General features: G+C 37.9%; 1 protein-coding gene across 1 annotated transcript in view; it reads left to right on the top strand.

Moving 5' to 3' along the window:
* Nucleotides 1-1,235: 1,235 nt before the first annotated feature.
* The window catches only part of Ica1l (islet cell autoantigen 1 like), a 61,954-nt gene continuing 49,325 nt past the window's right edge, over nt 1,236-13,864 (top strand). The window contains exon 1 of the mRNA XM_026405350.1: nt 1,236-1,286. The gene's annotated coding sequence lies outside the window, so the exon portion shown is untranslated. The remainder of the gene's footprint in view (nt 1,287-13,864) is intronic.

Genomic DNA, 13,864 nt, shown 5'->3' with positions numbered 1-13,864 from the left:
CTAGTTCCCCCCCACACAATGAATTCACATTTTACAATTTTAGTCACCTTTAAAAAGAAAGCACTTTGAGCTTATTAAATTGTCTTCCACCAATAATGCAATTTTATTTTTGCCTCATTTCCTTTAAATTTTTTAAAAATTTTATTTATTCTAATTAGTTTATATATGACAGCCGAGTGCAATTCAATTCATATTACACAAATAGAGCACAATTTCTCAAAAGTAGTCACACCATTTGTGTTTTCATACAAGCGCTTAGGGTAATGATGTCCACCTCATTCCACTGTCTTTCCTACCCCCATACTCACTTCCCCTTCCTCCCCTTTGCCCTATCTAAAGTTTGTCTATTCTTCCCATGCTCCCCGCCATCCCCATTATGAATCAGCATCCTTATATCAGAGAAGACATTCAGCGTTTGATTTTGGGGGATTGGCTTACTTTACTTGGCATTATATTCTCCAACTCCATTGTATTTCCAATTTTTTTTTTTTGAGACTTTTAGGCTCAGAATTTATCTTTTACTCTTAAAGACTCGTTAATCACACAAAAAATTATGGTTATCTATATGTGCGTTTGGAGCTAAATTATTATCAGTTGTGATCTTAGAACTCTTTAAATATTTAAAATAAGAAAAACCAGCACATGAACCTCTCCCGCTTGCATAGCCCTGGTTTTGAGAACGCACCTGCGGACTGGGTCTTGGCGGAGGCGAGCTTCGAGCCTCGCAGGCCCCGCAGCCCAGGGCCGGGCTGGTGCTGTGAGGGCTCAGCGAGGCAGGGAGGGACCCTGCTGGGGGCGCGGGGCTCGGAAAGGAAGCTGAGCACTCCTTCCACTTACCCCCGCCTCAGAGGTCTCACAATCAGTTCCTTGTAGTGACGTTCTCGCCAGTTGGTGCCAGTCACTTCACTTTATTAAGCAAAGAGGACTTGGGCAAAGAAGGCACAGAGAGAAGCCAGAAGTTCACTCACGAGTGGACGGACAGTGGCGCCCTCCGAGCCCGGCCTCCTTGCGGTTAGCGGAACCGAGGGGCGGCGGACGCCTGGGCCAAGGCGAAGAGGGAGGCGCTGCTCACGCGCGCGCCCGGCCGCGGGGTTTAAATCTCCCGCCTCCCACAGCGGAGCCCGACACCTCCACGCTCCGGTGCGGAGGGCACGGGCTGAGGGAGCGGCCCGACAGCGTCGCGGGCTCGCGGGCGGCGGCTGGAACGGGTGCCGGGACGGACGTCCGCGCGGCCGAGCGCGACCCGAGGCGGCGGAGGACCAGCGCAGCGCGATTCCGGCGTCGCGGTGAGCGTCTGCGGCCTCCCTCCCGTCGCCTCCCTCTGGGGTTGCGGTCCGGCCCGGAGGCCAAATCCTGGTTCCCATGGCGATGCCAGGAGGCAGGGGCGCCACCCGCACGCGGTCCCCGGGGCCTCGCTGGCCGCCTCGGTTCCTCGAGGGCCGGGCCCTGCGGCCTTACCCCTGGGCGAAGCCCGGACCCGCGCTCTTCCGGGCCGACTCGGGGCAGCACCGCACCGAGTGGCCCAGGGCGGGGCGGGGTCCCCTCGGGCGGACGGGGCGCCTGCCCACGCTCGCCCGTGGAGAAGGAGCACGGCGGCCTAAGGCTTGGTTGGGTGGTTTCTCCCGAAGGTGGAGAGCGCTTCTTTAGAGGCAGATGCTCACAGCCTTCAGGTGCTTTACTGCTGGCCTTGTTTGTTGTTTTATTTTATTTTTTAAAATTTGTATTATTAGTTGTTCAAAACATTTATGTTGTTTTATTTTATTTTATTATTATTTTATTATGGGAATGTCTTCCTTAGAAAGTAATTGGCGATCTATTGGTAAAACAAAACATAAGCAAATGTGCGGTTTGGAGTGAACTGCGGAATGCACCTGCTTCGGAGGGGTCCGCGCATTAATCCTCTGGTCCCATAAGGAGAACCCATCCCCACCGCGCGGATCCAGCTCCTGTGTTGGGTATCCTGGGCCATGATGTCAGTGGTCGGATACCTGATGCTCTAAGAAAGATGGAGAAAAGGGGTGGGGGCGGGAGATCCCGCTCGCGACTAACCAGCGATGCTGTGCGTTTGCCAGTAGAGGGGGTGGGATTATTTTCCATGTAATAGATGATCTTAGTGCACAAAGCATAAAAGCTGTTATAAACTATGGGTCACTAAAATAGCTATTGGGAAGATAACGTTTCTCCGTGGTTTGGGTTCTTTTTTCTAAGTATTATGTATTGATTTATTTGATTGGACAATGTACTGTGTAAGGCGATATTGCTTTAATCATCATCCCATCAATATTTATGGGGTAGCCACAGGTTCCTCATTCTTTAGTAGGAGTTAAGTATACACTTATCAGCTAAATAAACATTTAATGTCATGTATTTTTTATATGACCACGCTTTAAAATAGTTTTTTTGTTATTTGTGCCTAACATATTCTTTGAGCTCTTTATGTTGATTTAATAATGCAGAATGATTACACATCTTGCCATTGAGACAGCTATGTGAAGGCACTCTTCTAATTACTATTAATTATAATTTCCAGGCAACTCCTCATTATGATTTTAGAATTAGGAGGGTGCTCAGAGATCAGCTAGTCTAAAGGGCAAAAACTGCAAACATGAGACTGGTGGAAAAAGTAGGAAGCCTTATTTTTATTATAAATGTTTATCATAAAACAATACAACAAAATTTATACCAGTGATGAACTGGAACCATATATCAAAATATTAAATATTACATATAAATAGATAATGTACTATTTTTTTTCTATACAGATACGTTGAGGTTTTATTGTGTGGTATATTCTACAATTTAAATTTTTTCTTTTATACTTTACCTGTTTCAGTACTCACTATACCTCCTTTAAAATTTTAATTTTTTTAAATGTTCTTTAACAACAGATGGGATGTGTGAAAGACTTTCGAATATGTCTGGAACTAGAAAAGTTTCCTCAGATGAATCAGGCTTTGTCATTTAATAATATCCTTAATCTCTTATTAAATTTGTCTGTTTTTCATTCATCCCTTAAGTCTTGTCTTCTTTCCTGAAATAAAACTTTTCAGACTTCTTAAATTCAGTCATCTTCTATATATCTTATTTTGCCATTATTGACTTATTTGCATATAATGCTAGAATTTAATTTTTTTCTAATTTATTTGTGATAGAAAAAGCTTCAAGTAACTCTATATTTACAACAGCCATCATTAGCCACTCTTACCATTTTGTGATAGTTCTTTCTAGTATTTTTCTAATTTTTATTTATTATTTTGCTGGGGATCCAACCAAAGACCTGTGTTATAAACCAATGTGCTGTCACCCAGGCTTAATTTTCCATTTATAGAGCACAGGCAAAGTAAATTTAGTATGATACTTAAGGGCCCTAGCATTTTCTGAGGGGTAAAAAAGCACTGGCATCAACTTCAAGTCATCAGCTGCATTACCTCCACCCTCATCCCCCCCACCCCACCCCAAGAAAGTCAGACTGTCCTTTGAAGTTTTGAAGCCAGGCATTGACTCCTTTCTATCTAATAGAAAGTCCTAGGTGCCTTCTTCCAATAGATGGCTGTTTCAGCTACATTGAAAATCTGTTGTTGAGTTTAGCCCCTATATCAGTTGTCTTCTGGGTAACTTGCTGCAGTTCTGCATCAGCACTTGCTGCTTCACCTTGTACCTTATGTTATGGAGACGGAGTCTTTCCTTAAACCTCAGGAACCAACTTCTGCTAGCTTCAAAATTCTCCCCTGCAGCTTCCTCACCTCTCTCCACCTTCATAGAATTGAAGAGAGTGAGGGCTTTTCTCTGGGTTAAGTTTTGGCTAAGGAAGTGTTGTGGCTAGTCTGATCTTCTATCTAGGACCATTAAGACTTTCTCAATTTCAGCAATAAGCTATTTTGCTTCTTATCATTTGTGTGTTCACTAGAGTAGCACTTTTAATGTTTTTCAGTAACTTTTCTTTTGCATTCACAGCTAGGCTACTGGAGGTCTAGCTTTCAGTCTATCTTGGCTTCCAACCTTCCTTCTGCACTAAGTTCATCATTTCTAGCATTTTATCTAAAGTGGGAGACCTCTGACCCTTCCTTTCACTTGACTCCTAGAGCTACTGTAGGTTTACTGTTTGGCTTAATTTCAATATTATTCTGTCTCAGGGAATAGGGAAGCCTGAGGAAAGAGAGTGAGACCATGGGGTAGAGGTAGGGGTTACTGGTGAGGCAGTCAAAAAACACAACAGTTGACTGTTTTATATGGATATGGCTATTTCTGGCACCCTAAAACCAATAATAACACCAAAGATCACTGGTCACAGATCATCATAACAGATATAATAATAGTGAAAAAGTTTGAAATACTGCAAGAATCACCAATATGTGACACAGAGACACTAAGTGAGCATATGCTGTTGGAAAAATAATGCTGAATGGAAAAATATCTGTGCAGGACAACACAGCAAAATGAAGATATTTTTAAATGCACATACCATGTGTTTCCGTTTCTATGCTTTCAGAAGTTTATCTAATATAAGTATTTTAAATAATACAAATACATATTTATTCATTGTAGCCTGGTTTGAAATACTATCAAGTCTGAAAACAATCTAAATATCCATTGATAAGTCAGTTAAATAAATTATGCAGTCCACACAAGATAATGTTATATACCCATTAAAATTGTATTCCACATGATTGGTAAATTCCATGTCATATTCTTTTTCCCTCAGCACTATACATAACACTGTCTTTTCTGTAGTGCTGGGGAGGAACCCAGGCCATCACTATCACTGTCTCTTTATCACTGAGTACATCCCAGCCCTTCACTTTTACTACCTAATATAACTGAGGCAATGTCTGATGCCAGCATAAATTACTTAATTTTCTGATGGTCCTGTTTCTGCTCAGATATTAAGAGCATTCTTTCTTTTCTCTTAAAATTTAGCAACATTCCATGATATATCTCAATCAAGGAAGACTTTTTTTTAACATAATGAGCCCTTCTAATTTTCAGCTCTATACCTTTGCATATTTTGCTATTCCAAATATCCGTCTTAATCCAGGAGTATTACTTACATTAGATCTCAGTTTTTTACCTTTCAAATTTGTCATCCTTGTTTTATCTAACCAGCTTGTTCAAATGTAACCCCTTTTTCCTGTAATCTTCACTTTTTAATTATTTCCCCAGACCCATTCTCCATGTTAAATTGGTCTTATGAAATATCTGTTCTGCATGTAGTTGTTTTAAATTCAGTAGTATGTTTTGTCTCTTATCTCTTGCTTCTTTCAGTTGTCTTTTATCTATTGTATAGAGTTATATTTTATTTATCTGCATGCAGAACCATTCTTTATCCTTCTATTTCATGGAACAATTTTCATGAGTATGTATCTTCTCTTTTTCATGTTATGGTAGGACCTCCTTTTTCTTACATTGCTACTTTTTCATGGTGTTTCTTGTTGAATGGACCAATTCTATTCTGGCCTGCCTTTCCCCCCAAGAATGGTATAAGTAGTTATCTTAAACCCCTCCTTGCTTACCTGGTAATTTCAATAACTGCCTTGGAGTCTGAGGAGACTGGATACTTATTTCCATTCAGTAATTGACTGCTTGGTGCCAAGGTCCTCACATGCGGTCTCTCGGCTCTTTTGCACAGCATGGGTTAATCATTGATTACATAGTCAGGTAAGGCAGGTAGATCTGTGATTAGCTTACTTTAGTCTGCTGTGCAAGGTTGACTACCAGCTTTCTGTTTTCCTCTTAGTCCCCCATTGTCTCCAGATAGGAAAAACAAAAATTATCCTGGCCACTGGGGGTTTTAGGGAGTCCAATACACAACACAACTTGTCCGGCCCCATCCTGAGAACCAAAGGAGTTAGGCAGATAGAGATTAAAATATTAGCTTTCGTATTGAGAGATCTGTTGGAGGACATTTATGATGTTAGAGTTTAGATGTGGAATGTTTCCCAAAGTCTCATGTATTCAGAGATAGGACTTTCATGAAATAATTGGATGGTGAGGGTCCTGACTTCATCAGTGAATTAAATCCATTGATGACTGAATGGGCTACTGGAAAGTGGGACACAGTTGGATGAAGTAGGTCACTGGGGATGTGTCCTGGAAGGGTTTATCTTTCCCCAGCACCCAGGGTTCCTGCCCCACCCCCACAACGCTGCTCAGCCTTAGCCTTGTAGCTTCCATGAGCTGAGCAGCTTCCCTCTGACATGCCCTTCCACTATGATGCTTTGCCTCACCTCAGACCTAGAGCAATGGAGAGACTAACCATGGACTGAAACCTCTGAAAACATGAGCCAAAATAAACTTTTCCTCCTTCAGGTTGTTTATGTGAGCTATTATGGTTCCAGAGATGCAAAACTAACACAGATGGCATCAGTGGGCTTATAATCCTTCTGTCCCCCAGTTCGGAGTTTGAAATACCATCTGAAATGAAAATTTAAATCTTTAGAAGAAATACTCTGAGACTTTTGCCTTTTGTAGGTTACAAGTGATGAGTGACAGGTTTAAAAATGGGTCTATATTTTCCAATTTTAAGACTTTTGATAATCTAGCTCTGACCAGCCAAAAAATATAGAAGTTCTACCCTGCTGTGGTATGTAGACCAGTGGTAAACTCATTAGTCAGGTTTCTCACAGTGGGAGAAGGGGCAAGAGGCATGGAAAGACCTTCCTCATGGAAACCAGAAGAGTTGAAAAGACGTATTCCCCATGTTAAACATCAGGATCCCTTTTTAAGTAGTCTTTTTGCTATCGGGTGATAGGGAGATAGGCACCCAGTAGAATGTTTCTGTTTTCTCTAATTCTGGCTGTTGCACCTTCAAGGACTTGTCTTTTCAAGTTACTGAGTACTTATTGGTGTGGTTCTTCAGTACTTTCTCAAGTTGCCCAACTGAATCTGCTTGAAATTAAAGGAGCTCTGTGTCAGATTTGGATGTTCTCTTTAAATTTGATGTGAATTTCATTGTGTCTGGCATTAGCATTTAATTTTGGGAAAATTTATTTATTTGTATTTAATTAAGGGAAAAGAGGCGAATATACATTTATTCTGTCATCTTTCCCAGAAGCTCTTAAACTTTTTAATCATTGCTTATCTGACAGACATTTATTCTTTCATTTATACTTCTTTAGTTATAAAAGGGATTAAGTAACATTTTTGTATATTCATTGAATTTTTGAAGTTCTTTTGTGAATTACCTGTTCTTTTGTCCTTATTTTTCAGTGGTTAATTCTGAGTTAAAATACTTATTTAAGAAATACTAACCCTTTCCTCTTTACATGTTATGATACCCAGTTAGATTGTTTTCAGATTTTACTTATGCATTTTAAATATATAAGTTTAAAACTTCTATGATATCTAAAGTCTTTTTCTACATGATTATCGTGTTTGTTATCATGCTGAAAAGACTTCTGATCCCAAATTTAACATTTACCTACACTTTTTCATGGTGTCATTTTAAGTATTATTTTAGCGTTTAAATTTAAAAAAAAAATTAGTTGTAGATGGACACAATACCTTTATTTTGTTTATTTATTTATTTTTAATGTGGTGCTGAGAATCGAACCCAGTGCATCACACTTGCTAGTCAAGCACTCTGGAACTGAGCCACACCTCAGCCCTGCATTTAAATTTTTAATCATTCTTATGGTGTCTTAAGTATTGAAAATTTTTTTCTCAAACAGATAGCAAATTGTTCTAACACCACTCATTGGATAACATATCCCTATTATACAGATTTGAAATGCCATTTTAACTGCAGTGGACTGAATGGTGACCCCCAAAGATAATAAATCTAATCCCTGGAATATGGGAATATTAGCTCACAAGGTCAAGGTTTTTTTTTAATATATATTTTTTAGTTGCAGTTGGACATGATAGCTTTATTTTATTTATTTATATGTGGTACTGTGGGTTGAACCCAGGACCTCGCACATGCTAGGGGAACGCTGTACCGCTGAGCCACAACCCCAGCCCCAACAAGGTCAAGTTTTTGCAGATAAGATTTAATTAAGGATGTTGAAATGAGGTTATCCTTAATTATCTGGGAAGGTCCTAAACACTATCACATGGGGATGTAGCTCAGTGGGTACAATGCTTGCCTTGCATGCATAAGTTCCTGGGTTCAATCCCCAACACCACCAAAAAAAAAAAAAAAAAAAAAAAACCAGATTCCTCTAAACACTATCACAAAGACAGAGGAAGATTTAAAAACACACAGAGAAGGCAATATGAAGCCAGAGGCAGAGATGTTGTCAAAAGCTACCACAAGAAGCTGGAAGAAGCAAGGAGTATCTTCCAGCAGAGCCGCTAAGGCAGCACAGCTTAAGAGTAGTTTGGTTTCAGGCTTCTGGTCTTCAGAATTGGGAGGGAATAAAGTTGTGCTGTTTTAAGTCATGAACTGTATGATAATTTGATACAGCGCCATAAAAAATTAATACGTTAATCATATGATAAATTCTTTTGTGTTTTTTGGTCTCTTTGTGGATTTTTTTTTCATTTGTTCTACTGATCTGTCTGTTCTGGTACCAGTACCAACCATTCTGTTTTAATTACTAAAGATAACACTCGGTTTTTTTTTTTTCCCCCCAAATAATTTGTCATTTAAGTTGTACATGTGACTGTTAAAAGTCAAATAAGATTAAAGGATTTTAGTGTTGGGAAGCAGTCCTCCCACTTCTGCCTACTTCTAATCTCCAGTGGCACCTTCAGCACTCTGTTTCCTCTGATTATTTCCCACCATACTTCTAAATCATATGTTTATATATTGGGTTTTTGGTGGTGGTTTTTTGTTTTTTTGTTTTGTACTGGGGATTGACTCAGGGGCACTAACCACTTAGCCACAACCCCAGCCCTTCTTTGTGTTTTATTTAGAGACAGGATCTCCCTGAGTTGCTGAGGCTGGCTTTGAACTCTCAATCCTCCTGCCTTAGCCTCCCAAGCTGCTGGGATTACAGGTGTGTGCCACTGCACCCAGCTATATGTTACCTTTCGATATATTAATTTTAGGCATATCTACCTACTTTTCTTTTGGTAGGTGAGGATTTAGCTGTCCTTCACCAACATTCTTCCTCATTTTCCTCCCCTAAATTATAGTTTTTATCAAGTTAAGTGTTTTCATTATTATGGACTTTCAACTCCTGAGACAACTCAAAAGGCCCATGTACCCACACCTCCTCTCTAACATTCTTTCCTTTCATTTTTGTTGGTGTAATAGCTTTGTCTTTTATTACCTAATTTTGGAATATATACCATTGATTTTTTTCCCCCAATTACTCTAACAAGTCTGCTGTGTGAGTTTGAGTATGTGAAACTCAGTTGTGCTTTTCTTCTGGAGATTTCCTTTCCAGAGTCATTCATCTTCCTTCTGGATTATGAACTGCTTGCTCTGTCTGGCTGTAATCTTGAGCTTCCCTTTAGTGCTCTTCCAGTTTGGATTTTGGTCTTACAGTTTGTTTTGCTACTTTTGAGACATCTACCCTTATACTTAGTCCCAGTATTTTGTTTGCAAACTGTTTTTTCTTTCTTAAAACTTTGGGATCTGGCCATTTCCATATCCAGAAAATGAGCCCTTCAGTGCCTGATTGATTGACTTCACTGCAGAATAAAGGAGAGCTTGCTGAAAACAAACAAACAAACAAACAACAACAACAACAACAAAAAACCCTTTAGGATCTTACCTGGGCATGGTGGCACATGTCTGTAATCCCAGCTACTTATATAAAATGACAAAGTATTTGCATATAACCTGTGCACATCCTCCTTCATACTCTAAACCAACTCTAGATTACTTACAATACCTAATACAATACAATGCTGTGAACGTATAACTTTATTGTTTAGGGACTGATGATAAAGAAAAAAGTATGTCCATGTTCAGTATGGATATAATTTTTTCCCCAAATACTTTCCACCTGTGAGTGGTTGAATCTGCAGAAGTGCAACTGGCAGATATGGAGGTCCAACTGTTTTGTGTTCAACTTTGTTTTCCAAAGCAATTTTGCATGTTAGCTCATTTGAGCCTTATAACATGCAAGGCTGTGCACCTGAGGACACTGGCCATAGAGGGTTGGGAGAAGTACTGGCCTTAAATTTGCAGTTAAGCTAAAGTTTCATATAGGGTTAGCTTTAGTATTATTTTTAAATTTTTTTTTTAGTTTTGTAGTTGGACACAATACCTTTATTTATTTTTATATGGTGCTGAGGATCAAACCCAGTGCCTCACACATGTTAGGCAAGTGCTCTGTGGATGAGCCACAACCCCAGCCCCTAGCTTTAGTATTATTTTAAGATAAAGACTTAGTGTTGAATCAAGAACATTTGAAGTACAACTTCAGTCATTCCTTCAAAGAGATAAAATAATATTTTCTTCCCTTGTTTATTTCCTCTTCTTTCCTAATATATTGTTTATATTTTGAATGGTCTCATTGATTTCATTAACATTTTTCAAATCTTATTTTCTAATAATCTATTTTAAAAGCTGCTCATAGGCTATTTTTTCTTTCTGAAATTTTACTGAAGTATATAAATAAATTGATTATAGCTTTGTCAGACAGTAGCACATGGCCTGTAATCTCAGCTACCTGAGAAGCTAAAGCAGGAAAATCATAAATTAGAGGCCAGTTTCAGCAACATTAACAAAACCTGCCTGAAAATAAAGAACAGATGGGCTGGGGTTGTGGCCTAGTGATAGAGTGCTTGCCTAGCAAGCATGAGGCACCGGGTTTGATCCCCAGCACCACATAAAAATAAAGATATTGTGTCCACTGAAAACTAAAAAATATTAAAAAAAAAAAAAGAACAGAACTGGGGATATAGCTCAGAGGTAAAGCTCTCCTGTTTCAATCCCCAGTACCACACACACACAAAATTTAAGTATTTCTTTATAGTAATTGCTCAATCTGTCAAAGTCTAAAAAGTAAATAACAATCTGCTTATATCATTTTTGGAAAAAAAATAATATCTAATTTGTCTTTTTTATATAGCCTCTTCCTTAAAGACTAAAATTGTGTTGACTACTAAAATTACAGACTACTTCTATAAAAACTTTATTGTAACCAGAAATTCAGCTAAGGGTTTTTATCTCCAGCACTGGATTTTGTTAATGACTTGTTTATATTTTTTACACCACTCTATACAAATGTAGCAAATTAGTTCTTGGAAACCTATAGATTTTTGGAAATAGATTACCGGAAAATTTGGAAACTTATACAGGATATTGTAGTTAACTAAAAGATAGGAGAAAATTTTAATCACATGTTTGCTACCTTCAAAATAGAAAAGAACACTACTTTGTGTATGTGGAGAGGGTCAAATGACTTGGATGTATGCAAAATATCAAGAAGTTCTTTATCTATATCCTTGAGAAAGTTCCCTTGTTTCATAAGCCTTGTCTTCTACAAGAACTGGAGTAAGCAAGGCACAGTGACGCAGGCCTGTAATCCAGTAGCTTGGGAGACTGAGGAGGAGGATCATGAGTTCAAAACCAGCCGCAGCAAAAGCGAAGGATTAAGCAACTCAGTGATATCCTGTCTCTAAATAAAATACAAAATAGGCCTGGGGATGTGGCTCAGTGGTTGAGTGCTCCTGAGTTCAATCCCCTGTACCAAAAACAAAACAAACAAACAAAACCCACAAAACTAGAATAATAAAATTTGCCATTTCTTACTCTCAGAGGCTATTTATAAGGATCAAAGGAAATAAAGTATGTGAAAATGTTCTAAAAACTGTTAAGAGGGCTGGGGTTGTAGCTTAGGGGTAGAGTACTTGCCTAGCACATGTGAAGCACCAGGTTTGATCCTCAGCACCACATTAAATAAATAAATAAATAAATAAATAAATAAATAAATAAATAAATAAATAAAAATAAAGGTATTGGGCTGGGGTTGTGGCTCAATGGTAGAATACTTGCCTAGCATGTGTGAGGTCCCAGGTTCAATTCTCAACACCACATATAAATAAATAAAGGTATTGTGTCCTTCTACGACTAAAAAAAAATTTTTTTAAAATAAATAAAGGAATTGTATCCATCTACAACTAAACTAACTAAAAATCTTAAAAAAAAAAAAACCCAAAACTAAGGGTTTTGATCTCCAGCACTGAAAAAATAAATAAATAAAACATGAGTTCTACAAGTATAATGATTATTCTTTTGGTAACTAGTAGTCCTAAAATAATCCAGAACTTTTAAATATCTTAAGCCCCCTCTAGAAAAAGTATCTGTTATATAATTGTGAATTCTTTTTGAAAAATTATTAAGCTTTAGTCTTTTTATAAGAATACTCAGGATGATAACTTCTTTGTGGACAATTTTTCTGCTTAGTATGGGATTTTGGGAACTGTAATTCAATAGTGATAAGTAATTGCCATATTCTACTTTTGATAAATGTAGGTCTTCATTTAATTGGATTTTTCCCATATCAGTATCTTATTGGTGTTTATTACTACAATGCCAAGTAAAACCTAGAGCAAAGCTGGTATTTAATATATGGAAGGAACTCAATTCCTGACTGGGACTATACTGGAAATTTCAGCCACTTTAGTTCTTCACCAATTCTGGTGTCTCCATGTATTTGTAAATTTTAACTAGTCTGTAATCATTCTGATATCTCAGTAATGACACCAAATTTGGATAAAGAATAATCAAAGTCACCTAACTTAACAGACTCACGATTATAACTTTAGATGCAAGTCTAATGTATTAGTAAAGCTGGTAGTTTATAACATCCATTCTTTTAAAAAATTTTTTTTCAGACATTGATGGACCTTTATTTTGCTCATTTATTTATATGAGGTGCTGAGAATCGAATCCAGTGCCTCACACATGCTAGGCAAGAGCTCTACCACTGAGCCACAATCCCAGTTCCTAACATCCATTCTTAAGGGCAGTTAGAAGGGAAGATTCTCAGTCTGTGACTTGATAGTTTTTTTATCAGTTGTCCCTAATATGGTAATTTCAGTAGGCTTTATTTTATCTCCATCTGTGAAAACTCCGCAATATATTATAGACAAAACAGTCTATAATCTATGCATTAATTTTTCAGAGTCAAAATCAATCCTGAATTAATGGACAGTTGATGAAAGATTAGTCAGGTGATTAAAATTTGATGTATATGATATGTATTTGTGTATGTGAACAAAAAAATAGACATTTTCCTCAATATAAACAGTACAGGTTAAAGAGACATATTGACTCTTTAGATTATGCTTGAGAACTGTGGCCTGGATTAGGTGTCTGAAAACTACTTCTATAAAAGACCAGATAGGAAATAATTTTGGCTTGTGAGCCATGAGATATGCTGGATCTGTTCACCTCTGCCTTTGTAGCAAGAAAGTAGCTAAAGACAAATAATAAAGTATACATTAAACACATTAAATGATTGCCTCAGAAATGGGAATGAGGAAGGGATTAAAATGGAATAGAGATGCAGGGCTAGGGCTGTGGTAGAGCACTAGCCTACTATGTAGGAGACACTGGGTTCATTCTTCAGTACCACATAAAAATAAATAAAGGCACATCTCTCTCTCTCTCTCTCTCTTTCTCTCTCTCTCTCTCTCTCTCTCTCTCTATATATATATATGAATAGATGTACAAATGAATGAATAAACCAACAATGAGTCTTTCATAGAATATTAAATACATTTAAAAAAGGAAAATTGCTGCCAACCTAGAATTTTATTACCATTAACCTATTATGAATTTGAAGGCAAAATGAAGAGAATTTCATACATATCAATACTAAGAGAACTTACTACCCACAGGATTCACTAAAAGAACTAATTTTAAAAAATAGGCCTTTGCTAAAACAAAGAAGGAAAATATAGGATATAAGAAATAAGGTGAGCTAAAAATTGGTGTGTTGATTATAAAATATATATATAC

The sequence above is a fragment of the Urocitellus parryii genome, chromosome 1, assembly GCF_045843805.1.
Source record: "Urocitellus parryii isolate mUroPar1 chromosome 1, mUroPar1.hap1, whole genome shotgun sequence".
Classification (NCBI taxonomy): Eukaryota; Metazoa; Chordata; class Mammalia; order Rodentia; family Sciuridae; genus Urocitellus; species Urocitellus parryii.
The sequence above is the reverse complement of the archived record's forward strand: the minus strand, read 5'-3'. Positions and strand labels throughout refer to the sequence as shown.